This window comes from Scylla paramamosain, chromosome 36 (genome assembly GCF_035594125.1).
Source record: "Scylla paramamosain isolate STU-SP2022 chromosome 36, ASM3559412v1, whole genome shotgun sequence".
NCBI lineage: Eukaryota > Metazoa > Arthropoda > Malacostraca > Decapoda > Portunidae > Scylla > Scylla paramamosain.
The window spans coordinates 11,473,800-11,494,407 of record NC_087186.1 but is presented as its reverse complement, the minus strand read 5'-3'; the positions used below and the strand labels follow the sequence as shown (position 1 = coordinate 11,494,407).

General features: G+C 41.5%; 1 long non-coding RNA gene across 2 annotated transcripts; it reads left to right on the top strand.

Moving 5' to 3' along the window:
* The first annotated feature begins 10,914 nt into the window (after positions 1 to 10,914).
* On the top strand, positions 10,915 to 18,351 carry LOC135090792 (uncharacterized). 2 transcript variants are annotated; one of them, XR_010262126.1, is made up of 4 exons: positions 10,915 to 11,098; positions 11,249 to 11,323; positions 11,594 to 12,258; positions 18,264 to 18,351. It is a non-coding gene; the product is annotated as an uncharacterized LOC135090792 (long non-coding RNA). The 2 variants fall into 2 exon arrangements; XR_010262125.1 differs by having other exon boundaries at positions 11,249 to 12,258.
* Positions 18,352 to 20,608: the final 2,257 nt, after the last annotated feature.

Below are 20,608 nucleotides of genomic sequence, written 5' to 3'. Positions count from 1 at the left end.
GTTACTTTGAGGCAAGAGAGAGAGAGAGAGAGAGAGAGAGAGAGATTTCGTGTATGTGTGTGTGTGTGTGTGTGTGTGTGTATGTGTGCTTATGTGTTAGTGTGTGTCAGCCTCCCTCATCCACACACACACACACACACACACACACACCAGTATCGCCCAGTACCGGTAATTAAGGCAATTAGCAGCGCTCACACTTTTTCCCCAGTCGCTTCATTAGGACGAATCACACGCTTCAAATAGCCTGTCCTGAACCACTCTCCCTCTCTCTCTCTCTCTCTCTCTCTCTCTCTCTCTCTCTCTCTCTCTCAACGCCACATTACCTGTTGGCATTTCCACACAGCAAATCGTCCCAGCATTCCCTTTCCCTCTATTTTTTTTCCCCTTTACTCGTAGTCCTTACCCTTTACAACCCATTCTGCTCTGTCCCCTTTACCTACGCGTCACCTCCTCCTCCTCCTCCTCCTCCTCCTCCTCTTCCTTCTCCTCCTTCTCTTTCCTAGTTTTTACTATCCTCCATTTTCTACTTTATCTGATCACGAACCCCCCCTCCTATGCTGGTGTTTGTTCTTCCTTTGTGTTGGTTTGTGTTCGTCTCCTATTTCCTTCGACTTATTTTTTCTTGGTTCCTTCCTCTCTCTCTCTCTCTCTCTCTCTCTCTCTCTCTCTCTCTCTCTCTCTCTCTCTCTCTCTCTCTCTCTCTCTCTCTCAATCTCTTTCCCTGTGTATGTGTGTGTGTGTGTATAAACGTAACACACACACAGAGAGAGAGAGAGAGAGAGTGCTATACAAGATAACACTAATGAGACGGAACTAAAATCACCATAAGGTTTTAATCAAGTGCTGCAACACCTCAAAGACACCATTACGGAGATGAAGTAGGCGCAACACAAACCTAAGCCACATAGCACATAGATTCCAAACCCCCATCCGTTAGTGAAGCGAGGGAAACCTTTATATGGTGGACTTCAGTGGGATTAACTGATGCTAAGAGGTTCCGATCTCCTTGAAGTGTGTGGGTTAGCATCTTCTTGCTAACTAGTGGTAGGATGTAATCACTTTAGTTATCTTGTAGGAATCGTTGTTTTTTCTCCTTATGCTCTTTGTCAATTAGGTTCAGTTTCTTGTTTGGCTAATGGAAGGTTTAATCTCTAATGCCATGTAGCTTAGATCGAGGGATGATGGATATTTGATAGATCTCTCTGTTTTTCCTTTTTTTTTTTGTTCTATCTTTTATTTTTTCTCTATCTTCCTTATTTTCTATCTTTTATTTTTTTCCCTCTACTCTATCATGAATTTCTCCGCTCTATTTGTTTTCCTTCTCTTCCCTCTATCCTTTCTTTATCATCTTCCTTTTTTTTCCCTTATTCCCTCTATCTTTTCTTTTTTCTGACTTTTTAACGTCCATTCTTTCCCTTTTTTTCTTCACATTTCCTTCCCTGACTCCCCTTCCCATTTTCCCTCCGTTCCCTTCCACAAACCCTCTCCCTCGTTTCTCTCCCACACTCTCTTTTCGTAACCTTCCCTTTGTCTCTCTCTTCCTGTATCACCTTTTCCTTCCCCGGGTTTTCTCTTATTAAATCAACGTAAACTATAAAATTCCAGCATCTTTTGAGGGGAAACTTAAAAAAAAAAAAAAATGAGCCTGAAAAGCCGCAGCTCCCGCCAATATTAATAGAATACGAAGCTGCGGCGTGACAAATTACCCTAATGCTTGTAAAATACTTATAATATTATGGTATTTATTAGCTGAGGTCGCGGCTGTTGGTCCCTGCCACATATATTTTGGCTCAGCGACTTAATACGTGATATAAACCTTTTAGGGGCGCAATATGGCACCGGCCTTCCCTCAGACTGGCATTTTGGGACGTAAGGACGCGGCACACAAGGATTTACGTACACGAAGGAACGTTCATATATTGATAATGATAATAATAACCTTTTGTAACATAATAGTGATGATAACGTAACTTAACAATGATGATAACGTATTGTAATCTAATCTAACAGCACTTGCAATAGTAACAATATCGTAACCTAAAGATGATAACGTAATCTAACCTATTGTAACCTAATAATGATGATGATGCAATTTAATCTAGCCTAACCTAACAACCCAATGATAACCTAACTTAACCTGGCTTACTCTAACCTAATGCAACATGGAAATCTAAATGTATGTAACAGGAATCTAGAAATAGTCACAACAACAACAACAACAACAGCAACAACAACAACAACCACTTTAATCTTACCTGTCAAAAGATCCACCTGATAACCAACCCATTGAACCCTCGGACTCTTTCTTACCTTTCCTACCGTGTCTTTGAAACATCCTGCCCACGACTTTTTTTTTTTTTCTTATATTGCCTTTCCTTTTATTTAACTTTCTCGAAGACCTCAACTTTTCGACCTCGGCTGTCAGACATTTGATTAATCTTCAGTGGTTGCGGGAAGTATTGGAAATTCCTTACAGCACATGAGTTTTCTTTCATCATTAAGGTAAGAACTAATTGGACCTACTAGGAATGAGGCAGAGAGAGAGAAAGAGAGAGAGAGAGGAGAGGCAGTGTGGCAGGGTTGCAGGGAAGAAGGGAGGAAGAGACGAAGGTGAAGGTGGAAGATTAAACAGGGAAGCGTGATAGAAGGGAGAGAAAGACGGAGGCGGATGAAAGGAATGAAGAAGGAGAAAAGGATTCACTCAGAACAATAGAAAAGGAAGGAGGAAGGATAACGGGAAGCAGGGAATGTGGAAGAGCAGAAAGAGGAAGTGGATACAGGGAGGGAAGCTGGGAAGAGAGGAAGATGCAAGGAATGAGGATGAACAGTGGAGATGAAAGGAGAGGATTGGGGGAGAAAAAAGAGAGAGGAATGGGAGGGATGGAAAGAGAAGGAGAGACAAAAGTGGGAAAAAATAAGAAAGGGTGATGAGGAATTGGAAGAGAGAGGGACTGGAGGAAAGAGACGGAGAACAGGTGGGGAGGTACGTATGGAGAGAGAGAGAGGTAGAGAAGGAGGCGGAGAGAAAGGTGAGAGGAAAGAAAAATCAGCGAGGGCAGGATTTTCTCTTTAACCGAGGAAAAAAAAACACTAATCCTTTGTTTGGTGACCTTCGGAAAGCCGCGATTGACTTAAGAGGAAAGAAAACAGTTTTCCTCCCTTGGAATTACGAAAAAACACGTCTGGAGCGCAAAAAAAGAAAACGGGATTCATGAGATACTAAAGATATGTTACAATTTCACTTTATTTCTCTGTATTTCAGTTTGATCTCTCTCTCTCTCTCTCTCTCTCTCTCTCTCTCTCCTAAAACCACAAGGAAGAGAAGTTAAAACATCAACATCAACATCAACATCTCAGTTTTGGTATCAATTTACTTTTCTCCCTCCGTTTTCTTTCCATTTATGTCTACAACTTTACAGTGTTCTGCTTTAATATTCCGTCAAGTGAGCGAAAAAAAATATCATTGGTTAATATTTACGCCACTGTTCTTTGTTATTATCATTATTACGTAGATTCTAAACACAGCAATGAACATCCTTGCATTTATATATTTACCAAGCATACTGTATTCAATTAAGGGGAACGCAATCACAGTAATGGGTCAAGACTGAGAGACAGTGAAAGACAGTCACACACACAAACACACACACACACACACACACACACACACACTGACAGTTATCTGTTATTCTTCTCGCACAAATATTAACGAAGAAAAATATGAATACAAGGAGACGCAGGAGGAGGAGGAGGAGGAGGAGGAGGATACACACACAAAAAGGACTTGGCTACATGAAGGCGGAGTTGTGCTTGTTAGAAAAGGATTCATGAGGAGGAGGAGGAGGAGGAGGAGGAGGAGGGAAGGCATAGGATGAGTAACACGAGACAGGAGCACGAGTATAGTAGTAGCAGTAGTAGCAGTAGTAGTAGTAGTAGTAGTAGTAGGAGGAGGAGGAGGAGGAGGAGGAGGAGGAGGAGGAGGAATGGAAGGGATAGCATCATACTCCCCTCCCATTTCACAATAAGAAGTCTAACCCTCCTCCTCCTCCTCCTCTTCTCCCTTCCTCCTCCTCCTCCTCCTCCTCCTCCTCCTCCTCCTCAGTCGTCACTCAGACAAGCAAGACGGAGACAGCAATGCATTCGTACCCACCACCACCTGTTTATAGCTTCGTCCAGACACTCAGCGCTACTTACGACAGGCATTTGTTTCAGAGACATGGCTTTCCCTCCTACTCCTCTCTCGGTGTTATTTTTGAAGGGACAGAAGGAAGGGAGACGGGAAGGGGAAGGGAAGGGGAAGGGAAGTGTACTGGAAGAGGAGAGGGAGGGATGAGTGGAGAGGAAAACACTTAAGCAAAGGAGGACATGTGAGGATTATGGAAGAAGGAAGGAAGAGTAAGAAAAGGAGAGTGAAATGATGGAGAGAGAGAGAGAGAGAGAGAGAGAGAGAGAGAGAGAGAGAGAGAGAGAGAGAGAGAGAGAGAGAGAGAGAGAGAGAGAGAGAGAGAGATGAATCCTTGTTTTTGAGAGTGTGAATACTAAAAGCAAGGAAAGGAGAGACAGAAAGGTAGAAAGTATTCTATTTTTATAAACATATAGTGGATATATACATACATACATACAGCTATGAATAGATAGTAACAATCAAAAAATAGATAGGCGGATAGATAAAGGTGGATGGATTTTCCTGCGTTATTATTTTTATAGTTGCTGTCATCATTATAATTAAAACTGTTATTATTATTATTTTCCACCTTGAAACTTTTTGACTACATGCGCCATATATTCCAATTTTAATTAGAGCCAATGGTAAAACATCATACATTTCCGAGGCTTGTTAATCCCTAGAATATTTATACACTGAACATTAATACTATATGGAAATGAATAAGTAAACAGAGGAAGCCATTTTGCCTCTGCTTTCTGTAATTTTCCTAACAGTGAGCAAAAGATTACAGCATCATTTATTCATTCCTCACTTTTTAAATCTCCACTCCGCCTCTCCCCTTTTTAAATTTACTTATATAAAGATAGAACAGTGTGAGTCCGCTGCAGGTTATCAGGAAACTCAGTACGTCATTTAAAGCATTTCTTGTTTATGACGGTCTGTCAGATTCAGATCAAGATTACGCCGCAAGCTGAGACCCTGCACTCCTTTTCATAGACGACAATTTTCAAAAGTTACCGAGGTGAATAGTCTTTCTCACGTGTGTTTTTGTAATAGTGATGCATAATCCACGTTAAATTATCACTAGAAACACAAAAATACACTTGGAAACCACAGTAACTTCAGCTAAGGCCTGTTAAAATCACACAATCGAGAGAGGACGTGATAAGCCTTAAAAATTGTGGTTTCTGATTCAAATTATACTTTATCTGCCCAGACGAGATAAGTTGAGATATCCAACATGGCGGCCACCTCTGGGTACCTCCCTTCTAAGAGGTAATAGCTCTTTGATGAAGGTGTTTTTGGCAGTTTCAAGAATGGCACACACATTAGACAAGTCAGAAGCAAAGTATAATTCATGTTTGAGGCGGACTCAGGCGGCGACCAGCGCGTAAACCCAGAAACTGTGATCTTATATGAGCAGTCAGGTTTCGGAGGGAGGATAATGGTTAGTTTGGGTAATAAATTCGTACAGCTATCAAGGCAACGTATGGGAAAAACATGTTGTGTCGGGCGCTTCACTATGAGAGGCTGGATTAGCGTGACAGAGGCTGGGACATGGAGTATCGAGTCCTGTTGTTGTTATGGTCTGAGAACGGACCTAGCTTGTCTTCACAATGGGAGAGGATCTGAAGCAAAACATGGACTCAGATCGTTGCGGAAGAAGAATCCTCCAGTAAATCCAATACAGGTTAGTGAATAGAAAGAAACACTTACGAACGTGATAATTACGGGTCGCCATAGTCCTCAGTAGAGCTGCAAACACCCCCGCCACTGCAGATGTAAACACAGCCGCTCGTCCCTCAGTGCTGCCATCTGTCGTGAGTAAGGGGAGATTACAGTTTCAGGGAGGAGACGTAAAATAATCCTCCCTGTTCTTGTTATTACTATTATTATTATTGTCATTATTTTTACTACTACTACTACTATCGGGTTGAAGGTCATGGAAGGGATAGTCGTATTTTCATTGAGGAATACTTGGGATCGGTTTCCTTTCCCCTTTCCGCCTCACGAGCACGAGACTTCAATCAACTGGACGCACAAGAAATTCCTCGTACCAGGCTCCCTCTTGAGAACTTCGTCTGGGTCTCTTCAGGATTCGTTAGCGAGGATCGAGCCTTTCCCATCAAGCAAACTTCGGAGACGAGCTCAAGCAGAACAACACGAGAAAAGAGTAAAAAAATTTATTCTCTCTCTACATGTAAAAAAGGAAAGAGTAAGGAAAGGAAAATAGTTTCGGTTTGTATGTAAAATTGTATCCTGTTACATTCACGTCTGTCTATTTAGTTGGGTATGTTTTTCTGTTGTATTTTGTTTTATGTTTCTTGTCGTTTCTGTTTCTCTCAACCCCAGCCATTTCCGACACCTTTACTCTCTCTCTCTCTCTCTCTCTCTCTCTCTCTCTCTCTCTCTCTCTCTCTCTCTCTCTCTCTCTCTCTCTGCTTCATTAACAGCCGGTTTCTGTATCGCAAGTATCATTTATATTTCACAAGCAACCTTTTAGTGCAGCGGAGACTGAGTTATTGATCACTGGCCTGCCCTCTCCCCTCCCTCCCCTGCACCTCCACTCCCTTCCCAGCACCGCTACCCTTGCCTTCCTTTCGCCCTGTCGAGTGAGGTGACTTCCCCTATCATTCCGAATTCCAATCTGCCATGATCCCCTCCGAAGCGTTCCCAACTGAGAAACATGTTAAATATCTTCCATTGAGGGGATTAACATTAATTAAGTAAACATTCCGCAGTCGCACCCTCATTGTTGCCCTCGTCCCCGCTCTCGTTGTCGCCCTCGTCGCCCTCTACTCTCTGCAAACCACCAAAGGCTTAAAGGAAAGAGGGTATGAGGTTTTCTGGAATGTGTGTCGAGCTGTATTTTTTCTTTTTTTTTCTAATTATGAAAGAGGTTTGTGTTTACGAGAGCACGTGGTTAGTCTGTAGTAGCGGGGTAGTGTAGTACTGAAGTGTTTAAAGCTTCTGTTATAGGAGACTTTAAAGGTATTTCTCGTGGTGCTTTTGTTGTTTTGTTTTTTTTTTCTTTTTTTTTTATGTATATTCTTTCACTCTCTTTTATCTCGCAGTCAGACGATGCCGGGAAATGTTATTTTTTGTGTGTGTCTTTTTTTCTCCTTCTCTCAGTATTTTTTGTTGCCGTTTCTTTTACTTTTCTGTTTTGTTTTTGCATTTTTTCGAGGGATGTTATCTGTTTATTCAAGGGGTGGGAGCACACACACACACACACACACACACACACACACATGCCTTCACTTTTATCGAGAAAACTATACTACATAAAAATACCGCCACAAGTTTTCAGTTTTGTGTCTACATATTTCACTGCAGTTTCATTAGTCTTAGATCACAAGATTTGGCCCCAACAAGGGAACCAGTATAGAGGGTTCACCTGGGGGGGCAAACACCTGACGACATACCTGAAAAGAGTCCTCGGGAGCGTGTTTACCTGTGGGAGGGGACACGCTGCTACCTGGAAGAGAGCCAGAAAATCGTAATGAATATGGCAAAAGGAAAGAAAAACTCGATAGAGATAGGAGATGCACAAACATAGGAGGCTGGGAGGGGTGGGGAGGGGAGGAGGGAAAATTTTCGTACACACACGCACACACACGCACACACGCACGCATGGTATAACAAAGGGCAATGTATGTTCAAAGGTTCTCCCTGTGTACGTTTAATATTAACTGTTTAAGTTGTGTATTTTTCTGCCATATTTATTGTATATTTTTGTGTATGTATGCGTGTATGCTTGTGTGTGTGTGTGTGTGTGTGTGTGTGTGTGTGTGTGTTCATTAGTCAGAGTGTACATGTACTACCAGGTTGTATTTTTACTTTTGTTTGTTTGAGTGTGTGAGCGTGTACAACTCAGCCTTGATGTATGCTCCGGTATTAATTCACGTATTGATGTTTGTAATACCGAAAATGAAAACAAATAAAACACTGCACCAGCAACACGGGAGAATCACTAACAAATAATCAAATTCAGATTTTTTCCCCACTGGCCAATAGATAGAAAAAAATAAATAAATAAAACAATCAATTCGACCATAAACATTTAAATTTTTTTCTCCCCTTTTAATGAGTGATATTACGGCCATATAGTTTGACAGTTATGAAAAACCATTTAATTCATAATGTATGGTTTCCATTCTACACAGGGCGGGGAATTCACTTTGCATCACCTACCTTGTTATTCTCCCCCCTTTTAGCTCCCCCTGTTACTTTCAGTGAGGGAGGGAGAGTGAGAGAGAGCGAGGGAGTGAGGCACCTGCATTAGTGGCATGAGTGAGGGAGGGAGGGAGTGGAGAATGGTAGAAAGGGAAATAGGAAACAGGGAGGGGAGAACACCGAGGTGGATGCACTGCGCGGGAGAGGCAGAGAGGTGGAGAGAGGAGAGACAGGAAAAAGGCAGAGGTGAGCAGGGAAATGGAGGTAGCTACAGTGATGGGGAAATGCAAACCTACAATATAAAAAAGTAGGAAGACAACCAGGGAACGGAGGAAGGAGGGAGAGGGGTGAGCATGGGAATAGAGGGATAATGAAAAAAAATATGAGAAATAAAGGGGAACTGTGAAAGCAGAAACAGTAGAAAGAGAGAAAGAAGGATAAGGGACCAATAAACAAATAGAAGTAAAATAAGGAAATGTAACTAAAAGTAATCCTGTACTATTAAAACAAAACAAAAGTAAGAACAGAATAAATTTGCTGCGAGATCAAGAAGCGACGACAGAATAAGGCAAGAACGAGACAGTACGATAAAACAAATATAAAAAGAAACTAGTACTGAAACAGAGAAACGTAGAAATGAACAAAGAATTACTTTACTGCGAGATCGAGAAGCAAGGAGAAACAAGAACGAGACACAAACCGATCTCCCAGTCGTCCCATAAGTCACAGTCCTGCTTTGCCTTCACGCCACGTTGGTCAGCTGTCAGGCGTCACACACGGAAGTTTGGGAAGCCTTCAGGTCATCGCTTGCGTAAGTGGTGACGGCCTGTCGTGGTAGAAGGTGGCGTAAAGGGATATGCATAGTGGCAAAGTAAGGAAGGGGTAGAGAATGGGATGGAAAAGAGAGTATAGGGAAAATAAGAGAATAAGAGGAGAGACGAAAGAGAGGATGGTCAAAGGTGTAGAGAAACATAGAAGGAAAAGAGGAAAGGGAAGAAGATAGGAGGAAGGAGAAAGATAAAATAAAAAAAAGGAAGAATAATGAAAAGACAGGAGTGTAATGTAGGATGCAGGAGAAGGGGAGAAGGGGAGGAAGAAGTGTAGGAGAGGAAAGGGGAAAGGAAACAAGGACTGAAGAAGGGGAAGGAGGCAAGGGAGTGGGAGACAGAAACAAGGGAGGAAGGCGAGAGAGAGAGAGAGAGAGAGAGAGAGAGAGAGAGAGAGAGAGAGAGAGAGAGAGAGAGAGAGAGAGAGAGAGCACAGGGGTAACTCAGATAATCAGCGTCACCAGTCAGAGGGAAACCACACAGCCAATAACTCAACCTTGCAAATATAACTGTAATAAAAACGCCGTTCTCCTCGACAGTCAGCCATTGCAGCGTAGCACCGCCACGCGCCCCGCCTCATAGATAGGCTGGGTTTGCATAAATCTTGGAGGAATCACCCCGGAAAGCATACAATGAATATGGATTAATTGACCGAAAAAATAAATGGAACGTACCGATTTATGAACATTTCCCAAAAACTCTCGTACATTTCTGGGTATTTGTTGTATATTGGCGCATTCGAATCGGACTGACTTTTATCGATCAGGTAGGAAATGGGTAAGTTATCATCTTCTTTATCGTTATTGTCGGGGTTTCTTTATGCGTGCCGCGGGTTGGGGAGGTCCAGACTGAGTGGAAACTAATGCTGTAATTCAGTGATGATATATTTTAATAAGATATAATGATTTAACGGCGAAATAAATTCAGTACTGCCGTGAATTTGGGAGTAAAACACACACACACACACACACACACACACACACATACACACACACACACACGGCAGTTGTAAAGTAGACATACAAACAAACCAGTTCAACATTCAAATCAAATCTTGACCTAATGTTTTCTGTCCCCACCATCATTCAGCCTCTTCATTCGTCATTGTCTACGAGATCAAGTTTTCCACTACTAAACTACGCTTTCCTCGTTCATTTGTTTTCCTCTCCTCTCTCCCTTCCTCGCATCTCTTCACCACTCGCCTGTTCCTCTCGTTAAATGGAGTCGAAATATATTAGTGTCTATAAGAAAATAAAGTTGAGAATATATGTTTTCCTAATACTGTCTAGCCTTTGTGTATGTATGCCCTCGCCACTAGTTTCCCTCTCCTCACTTTCAAGAAAATCTCGTTAAATAGAATCGAAATTTATACTCGTAAGCACAAAATCGCGGAATTGGTATACAGACTGACTGATTATCTTATTATTGAGGATCATGCAAACTTGTTCTCGCTAAACAAAATTGAAGTCTATGTTTGTGAGTAGAAAATCGCGAAATGAACTAGAGGCGAAGCGATCACTCTAAAATTTACCGGTGTTATAATTTAGCGAAGTGCTGCATTGTCTTACTTAACATCCGGGAGAGACAACAAATGAGAAATAGATCGAAATAGATAATCATATTCCTCTAATAGCCACAAACACAACTATGCGTGAGGTAAAACGAAAGAAGAGAGTCAAGCACAGGTAGCAACAGCGTCAGCCAATCAGGGTTCGCTTGGTCCTTCCCGCCACCCTCAGTAGCTCACATAGCGCTGGGATCACGAAGAAGCGGACGTGTTTTAAATTTTGCTCCTTATGTGCCCTTCAGTGCTTCATTGTTATGGCCCCATGGATGTGTACGTGTCTAGAGGACTGCGGCAAGCTGGGCAAGGCATGAGGATCTGAGTATCTGACCCAAGCTGAGACAAGGGCTGGTACTGATGAAGGTAAGACGTAAATTTACATATTTTCCTTGTTATTTTCAGCTAGAGATGGTATTTACCGATTATTTATTATATTTTCACCCTCGAGTACATAATATGACTTACTTGTTATTTCCGATTATTTGTAGAGAGCCTAAATGATGTTTGTTTTAGGAAGAATCGGCTTACGAGGTAACGGGGAGACTTGGCCGGGAGTAGTTATGGCGGCCCTGCCAACGAAGATTCAAGGTAAGACAACGCCGTTATTTCGTTTCGCGGGTTTTCCTCATCGGTTTTTATAGTTGATAATTTTACTTCCGGTCCAGTTTCTTGCTTATATTAATGACGTATTCTTATAATAGCTACTTTTGCCTCATGTTAAGACTACACGTAAGAAAAGCTTTGCGTAGATAAGGAGGCGTTACAAGGCGTCCTGCTCGATCCTGTCCTGTTGTGACAAGCAATTAAGGAAGCGGTGGTAGGCGCGGTGTCATTAAAGGACTATTCTCGTACGTAAAGCGGTCGCGGTCTTGAAAAGTGAGGCGTACGTGAGTGACGGCATGATCCAACCTCCGAGCCAGTGACCAATCAGCGGCCGGCCTTCACTTAACAAGCCATCACCACCACTCATCCTCGTCACGCAGATTCCTTCTCGCTGCTAAATCAGGCAAGTGAAATATTCCTTGAACAATAAATAATGCATATACAATTATCAATGTGTTCCTTAAGTGTGTGTTGTAGTGACTGGCCAGCCGGCTAGCCACTCCACGCTAATTCTCGTGAGGCTGATCACGTGACTCCCGCCACCCGGCTCATCCCTACCTCCGAACCCCCGCCGCCCCACCCCTGCCTCCCACCCTGCTCCCGCTTCATCCTCAGCCCCATCCCACGTCCACCTTGCCATCCCAAGCCCTACCCAACGCCCGCCGTCTCACTCCCAGTCCCACCTCTCTGATGTTTTCATATTCTTCCTACTTCACCCACACCTCATGCCAGCCGCCCAACTAACCACTCTTCCCCCTGTCAGCAAAGCCTCCAGCATCATTCCTGGCCGCAGCATCATAGCCCGGCATGGCGTGGTGGCCTATGTGGTACTGCGCCCAGTCTGTTCAAGGGATGGGGGAAGTTGAAGGACGCGCAGAAATGCCTCCCCCTCCTGCTGCGACACCTGCTGTAGGATCCAGGTAGAACTCTTCTATTTTGTTTCTTTCGTTCTATTTTGTTATAACTTCATTGCTGTACAGGATAACTCAAAAATCAAGATATATAGGAGAAAATGTATCTTTGTAATGATTTTTATTCAATGATGTTTGCTTATATGAGCAGTCCTCGCGTCCACTCACTAGTACTAGGTCAGTTTGCTCTTTTGACAAACGAATATTTAATCTACAAGCAAAAAAAGCTGAAAAGAATTATACTACTGATATATCTAGACTTTTGGGTCACCCTGTAGTTCATACCTTAGTCTTTTTCTTTATTTTACTTCTAGGCGGTAATTTATTATTATTTTTTATTTTTTTTGCGTCTAATTCTAGATGTTTTAATTTGTTTTCCCTAATTGGATATGATATTTTATTTTTCTAGATAATTTTCTTTTGCATTCTTTTCTATAAGCGTTAGTTAGTTTTTTTTTTTTTCTTTTGTGTGTGTGTGATCTGCATCTACATATGGTATTTGTGTGTGTTTGTATGTATTTTTAGATTTTTATATATATTTATATGGGATAGTTTTGCATTTTCTAAGATGTTTTCATATTCTTCCTCCATCATCAAACTTTATTCCTTATTCTCAAATCTCAGCCTTCTTTACCGTCTGCCTTAGAAGGAGAAGCTTTTTTTTTTATCTACTTTTCCTTTCAGAGCCCTTGGCCCTTTCCATCTAAAAGTTTTAATTACCATTTCAAATCATAACTACTGTTCCGGAATTCCTGTGATGCTTTACTGCTTTGGTTTTCTTCTCCATGGCACAGAGAGAGAGAGAGAGAGAGAGAGAGAGAGAGAGAGAGAGAGAGAGAGAGAGAGAGAGAGAGAGAGAGAGAGAGAGAGAGAGAGATCACACATCTCAAGCCTTTAATCTTCATCACAAACTCTCGAAAGCAGAACAGGAAAATATTAAGTTTATAAAAATGAAAGAAAACTGAATTCCAAAAGTAAAATTGAAGGAAAGTTAGAAATGAAGGAAAGTTTCTGGAAATTTAAAGAAAGGCGAGAAGTGTTTTCTCTCTTCCTCTTCCTGTGATGAATGAGAAGAAGGGTTGAGCAAATCTGAAAAACGCGCAGATCCGTAATCACTTTCCATAACGCGCAGGTAACGATGTCCGGATGCAAATATATTTTTACCTTTAGTCTCTGTATATTTTTGTTAGTCTTTTGCACATTTACTTTTTTTTTTTCTTATCTGGAAGTCATAAACGTAAGATCAAAGACTAAATTTTTACATTCTCTTCCGGAAAACAAATACGCTTTTTCTTTTCTGCCGCATAAAAAATCATGCTCCGTTATTTTTTGGGGTGGACTAAAAACTTCCCTCCAACATCAAAAAGCAAAAGGAACACGACTTAACAAGAAAGATAAAAATAATGTTATGCAAATTGCTCCTCCTGTTCCCATTTGCATACGACTGTCTTTTCAAATTACTTGGTAGCAAAGTTTCAGCTATAAATAACTGGGCTTTCATTGCTAGGGGGTGAGGGAGCGAGGTGGGAGTCAGGAGGTGAGGGGGAGAGTCAGGAGGCGAGGTGAAGGATGCTGGAGGCAGGACAGGGATGAGAGGATGCGAGTGAGTTAACATGTGATGGAATACTGTGAGAGGAAAGGGAGGGAGAGGAAGGGTAGAGGAAGGAAAGTGTTTGGGTTTAGGAACACTAGTTTACCTTAAATTTACCTTAAGTGAGTCTTGTCCTATGCTTTAACTTTTTTTCTTTTCTTTATAAGTGGGTAGATAACGTATTTTTAAATTATTTTTGTGTCCTTGACCAGCCTTCTTTAAGCACAAATGCTAAAAATATTAGATAAGTAAATAAATGAATAGAGGAAGTAATCAAAAAAGAAAATATACATATGAATATAAATACCTGCTAGAATATACATACTTGTAGACAAAATAAAAAATAAATAAATAAAATAGATAAATAAAGTGGAACTTGTCGTGCATAGTGAGCGTACAGGAACTTGTTACAATTACCTGTACACTAAGTACCTCGTAAATACTTCGTTTCTGTTCCTCGTCTCACCCTCGCCAGTAATTTTTCAGCCTTACATTACAAGAATTACACGCCTCTCCCAAAATTACTCTCCTTCCTCCTCCATTCCTTCTTTCCTTTCATTCGTGCATTCATTCCTCTCTCTCCCTCTCTCTCTCTCTCTCTCTCCCTCCGTGCATTCATCTCTGTCCATGGCGGCGATTTCCAGCCTTTCTCTCCCGTCTTCCTCTCTCCCTCTCCTTTTCTGGTTCTCCCTTCTTCCCTATTCATTCCATTGCTTCCCTCCCCATTTCTCATCTCCCTTCTGATTGGCATATTCAGTCTTCCTTCCTCCTCTTTTTATCTCTTTCTCCTTCCTTCTCCTCCTCGTTAGGTCATTAAGTTATTACGAAATTTTCTACTGAGGCTTCGAACTGAGCAAATTCGAGCTTTGAGAAACACCCAGTCGTACTTCCTATTCAGAGAGGGAGAGAGCGAGAGAGAGAGAGAGAGAGAGAGAGAGAGAGAGAGAGAGAGAGAGAGAGAGAGAGAGTGTGTGTTGTAATCTCATCCGGCAATCCACATCAGTTATCAATCAGCAAAAATTACACTTGTCAGTCTTTTTTTCATTGACAATATTATAAATGCAATTCCCCGCCTCGCCGTGATAGCTTTGCACGTGGAGGCTTCCCCAGCATTTTGTGAGCCGGAGTGTGAAGCGGTGACGTTGGTTGAGATTAATTGCACTCATAAAACACGACCAGGAAATTTACCGGGAGAAAAGTAAAAGGCAAAAAAAAAAAAAATAGTAGTAGGAAGCTGAAGACATCGATCAATTTAGCTATCGGGTGGTTGTCAACTTGAGAGTGCCGAGGTGTCATTTAATTTGCTAAAAGATGCGTCAGCTTTGAGAAATTGGTAATGATCACAAGATTTATGCGCGTTGCTAAAGGTGCGGCGAAAAACGAGAGGGAGCGAAAGATGAGTCTCGGATGAAATTGGAGTAAATATTAACTTGAAAATATTGTGAAGAGCCAGTATTAGTCCATATTTCTTCAGACAAATTGTATAGACCCGCAAAATGATAAAATATTACCATTTGTCTGTTACTTAAAGGCTCGGTTATCAAAGACTGCGGTTATATAAACTTGGAGTAAATGATAACTTCAAAATATTTACAAAAAAAATAAGTATTAGTCCATTTTTTTTTTATAGATTGTATAGACTTGGAAAAAAAAATAGTATTTGTTGAAGATTTAAAGGATGAATTAGACTTGGAATAAATTACATCAAAACATATTAAGAAAGGATTAGTCAATTTCACTACACAAACGCTAAAAATTATACAGAAAAACAAGTATGCTAATTATTTAAAGGCTCACTACATAGACACTCAAAATACTGTATATAAAAAGAAAAGAAAAATCGAATCTCAGGCTGTTATCAGAAACTTGTACAGAGAAAAAGAAAACGGAGGTGAAATAGCCTAAGTGCGTCATTCTAATATTCAGGTCTTTGCTTACCCCTATTCACCTGTTGTGGCGGGAAAGTTAGCATCGCAGGAAGGAAGGAAGGAAGGAAGGAAGAAGGGTGTGCACAGGTAGAAAATAGGCAGAAGGGCAGCGTGGAAGGCGTTTTTTTCCTTGTAAGCAAGCGTGCGAGTTGGAGGAGGACAGGGAAGGTTGTAATCTCTCTCTCTCTCTCTCTCTCTCTCTCTCTCTCTCTCTCTCTCTCTCTCTCTCTCTCTCTCTCTTCTCTCTCTCTCTCTCTCTCTCTCTCTCTCTCTCTCTCGTCGACTTGCCCCGTAATGCGTGGTTTTGGTGTGTAATGACCGAGGCTATCAGCTGGGTCATGAGGCCTCGCCCCTAGAATGCCCGTGATAATGAGGGTGATTGGAGGTCTGGGATGGGGTAGGTAGTGGGTGTCTGTGGCTAGGGGCGGGGGGGAGGTGCCGCTGGGAATGGGTGTCGGGGATGTGGAGGGTCTTGTGGGCACTGCAAATGTTTAGTGTTGACTTGGGTTTCCGCTTTTTCGGTTTTGTTTTCTTGTCTCTGTTTTTCCCTTTTCAGTCTGTTTTTGGTAAGGTTAGTCTCTCTTTCTACTTTCATGTTTTTCTTTCTTTTTTTCCTGTATGTGTGTTTTCTCTTTCCCCTTTTCCGTTCTGTTTTATTCTTGTGTGTGTGTGTGTGTGTGTGTGTGTGTGTGTGTGTGTGTGTCTGATTTGTTTGTCATTTATAATCAGGAGCTTTGCAAGGTTTTCATTTTCAGTTCTTGTATTATTCTCTATTCCAACAATTAACTGTCTCTAATGTTGCATCTTTCCTCTAGGCAATTCTGAATATATTTATCAACTATCACGACTGCTTGAAGCTTTACCCTTTAGTTAGTTCAGAAAACATATCGCTCGCTTTCCTACAAATGCCATCCTTAATTTCATGCAAGGTTATAAAAAATGTCTTCTTTCATCTCATAACACTCCTCCATTGTCTATTACGCCCCTTCCTTCTTTACCTTCTTTCATGCTGGCACTTTTTACTACTCTTCCTTTCTATCTCACCCCTCCACACTCTCCTGCACTTCCATCCATCTCCTCCACCTCCTCTCCTTATGGCAAGCAGCACATACCTCCTCGCACCCCTTTCACACCTTTACTCCCCGTCCCTCTACCCACGAAAACCCTTCTCTGCTGCACCGATATATCACCCACATGATCACCCTAATTCCTTGCGCTACATTTGCAGTAAAATATTTTCCGTGGGGCTTAAGAGTTCCCCCATTAAACACGACGGCATTATCTGGTAGAAGGGAAAGGCGCGTGGGTGTTGATCTCTGTTCGTGGCTTTTAGGCGGTAAATGTAGTCTGTTTGTGGTTCTTTGGACTCCAGGATTTTGCATACCTGCGCTACTTAAAGGGAAGATTGCGAGAAATAGGTGTTTGGGTTATTATTTTTTAAAGGTGGTGGATTCTTTGTGCTCTCTCGGTGTGTGTGTGTGTGTGTGTGTGTGAGGGAGAGATTATGCTTGCTTAGTTTGTGCTTTGAATCGTTTGGTTTTGAAGTTAACCTAACCTAACTTAATCTCATCAAACTCATTGACTGTAAAATTAATGATAAAACCACAGGAAATAAAAGGTTTAAGTTACTCAGTCATTCCATTTGTTGTTAATAGTGTCATGAAATTGTAATATAAACTTGGGCGATACAATTTTGTCTAGCAGAGCAAAAGCCACATGAGACAAAATGTTTATCCTAACCTAATACCCTTTCACTACAGTTTGCAATACTTCACAACACTAAAAGCAAAGTGTGAAATCGGTTAAGCGTGACAGGAAAGGGTAAAAAGAGAACAGATTTTGCAGTTTCCTGTCTGTATAATATTTGGATGTGGCTGTAGAAGTAAAAAGAAATATGTCATTGGTTTAGGAAAGATGTGCTTGATAGTAGTGAAAAAATTTAACCAACCAAACAAAATCTAATCTAATGTTCCACCAAGTCTAATAAGTTCTTGCTAATATGAATGTAAAGTTCTTATACGAGAAAAAAAAGAATAAATCATAAATAGAGGTGTATGTTTCACCATTAGTCGTACATCTTGAGGGTCAAAACTGGAACTGGACAAAGGAAAAACATGAAGTACAATATGTTCTAAATAAGTCAAGTACCAGTGACAGGTAACAAAGAAGGTACACGAGGTTATTATAAGACCGGCTCACAACAACTAGGGAGGGAGGGGGGCAGCGGCGTGTAATGTGCATAAATTGTGATGAATTTATGAGATATGACAAGGAGCAGGGTTGTTACATGTAATTAATTTATCTCTCTCTCATCTCTCTCTCTCTCTCTCTCTCTCTCTCTCTCTCTCTCTCTCTCTCTCTCCTCTCTCTCTCTCTCTCTCTCTCTCTCTCTCTCTCTCTCTCTCTCTCTCTCTCCCCAAAAAAAAAAACTTAGTCGTAGGAGTTAAAGTTAAAGGGAAAGAGGAAAAATACTTACCTTTTCTTTCGTCCTTCAGAAGTGACCATCTTTGGCGAGTGTCGTTGAGTGGGCTTAAGAGGAGTGCAAGAGGCGCCTTAGGACTCGAGAGGGGCCGTCAAAGTAGTAAGTACAAGCTACCTGTGATACCTGTTGGTGTGCCGAGGGATTTTCTTGCACTTTTTTCTTTTTTTTATTGTGTTTACTATTTTATGTGTGTTTTTTGTTCTGTTCTTTGTTGTTTGTTTTCTTTTCGTTGCATTTTTTTTGTTTTCGTGTTTTTCATATTTCGGATACTGATCGTGATGTTCTTTTTTTTATTCTTAGTATTAATTCACTCACGGTTTTATTTATCGTAATGCGTGTTGGATTACTGAAGTTATTTGGTGGTTTTTCTGATGAAGGGTTCATAGAAATTTACAAGAAGTCTTAGGAAGGAGGGATGCTTTTCATAGTAAAATTATTGTTTTCAGTAATAATGTCTAGGAGCGAATCATGTTGTGGCAAAATTACCTTTTTTTTTTTTTCTTCCTCTCCAGCGTGTGGGAGTTTCTGGGAGGGAAGGATGTTTTCAGGGGTGAAATGACATTTTTTTTATGGAATTTCATAGTGCGGGTTGAATGTAGCTAGTGGGAAAATTATTATTATTATTTTTTTTTTTTTTGAGTGCTTAGAATTTCACGAAAGGAGGAAGTGTTTTTGTTAGTGAAAGAAAAAAAAAAAGGGGGGGAGGGAGGCGTTTCCATGTTCATGAGTCCATAGGAGGGAAATCTGCTGTTGATGGCAAAATAATGTCATTTGTATTATTTCCATGATTACTTGGCACGGAAAAAAAGGAAAAACAAAACACACTTATCACACGTGCTCGTTAATCTGCGACAAAAAGAGCAAGAGAAAACCAGGTAAACAAGACCGACTCATCACACTTTTTCATTAATACTTACGTGGGTCTGACGAAAAAAAAAAAAAAAAGGTGAACAGACGAACAAAATTTGACACGTTTTCTCTGACAGTTGACCTTTAAAAAAACGGAGGAGGCAAAGAAAACGAACTTTCTCGTGGCTTCCCAACACCTGAAGGGCTCGCGGACGTGTAGCGAATCCCCGTCGTCTCCTCTTTCAAACTTTACTTTCCTCTTCAGCCAATAGTGGCGGATAATACGTAGGAAAATGTGGACCGGAGAAGCGGCTCTGGCTCTCGTCAATACTTGGCTTAGGGGCTTCCAGACTAAATAAAACAGAGTCTGATACAGGGAGCCTCTGATAGACCTGCAGGATTTGCGCTGTCCATCAACATTGTGAAGTGGCTGATAGAGGAGGTTCTTAAGAGGGTGGGAAGGAGAGGAGAGAGAGAGACAGAGGGAGAGAGGGAGAGTGGGAACTGATGAAGGGAAGAGGTAAAGGAAGGCATGAAGGGAAGGAAAGGAGGGAGAGAATGGAGTGTAAGTAAGAGAAGAGTGGTGAGGAAAGTGTGAGTGAAGGGAATGGAAGGGATAATGATGATGCATGAAGAAAATGCTGATGATGGGGACTTAAAGGAGAAGAGTTGAGGAGGGCCAGAGATTGTGAGAGCATAGTGAGAGTGAGGGAGAGAGGAGGCGTAAAGAGCACCACTGAGAGGGTGAGAGGGTGTTGTGGTGCGTGAGTGATGAGGCTCGTTGCTTTTCATGTCAGTGATGATACAAGTGGTGATAGTAAGATAGTAATTAGGGGTGTTGATAGTTATGATGGTAGCAGAGGTGATAATGGTAGCAGTGAGGGTAGTAGAGATGCTGATGATAGTGGTGGTGGCCGTGGTGATGGTGATGACAGTACTATAGATGGTAGAAATGGAGGTGGTGGTGATAGTAGTGATGTAGTTAGTGATGGTACTTATAGTGATGATAGTAGTAATGGCATTGATGATGAAAACATTGTGATGATAGTAATAATGGTGGTAAAGGATAGCAGGAGTAATAGTGGTGAGGTTACGTTAGGTTAGTGATGTCGCTACTTCCACGAATTAAAAAAATCGGTCCCAGCTCCCCGCCTTGAACTGAATCATGACTCGCTGCTGTTGAAAAGTCGAGGGCCATTAATTACTAAATCTTTACCGATAGTTAGAGAGAGAGAGAGAGAGAGAGAGAGAGAGAGAGAGAGAGAGAGAGAGAGAGAGAGAGATGTAGGAATGAATAGAGGGTGCAAGGGAGAAAAGGGATTTTAGAGGGAGGGAATGATTGACGGATAAATGAAATGAGAAAGGGAGGGAAGAAAAAAATTCTGATGAGGAAGAAGAGGAGGAGGAGGAGGAGGAGAATGGAGAAACACAACTATGATCTCTTGAAAAACACCCCCGATCCCCATCCAACCCTTGTCTTTGTAGCATTTAAGTGAATTATTCAGCGTC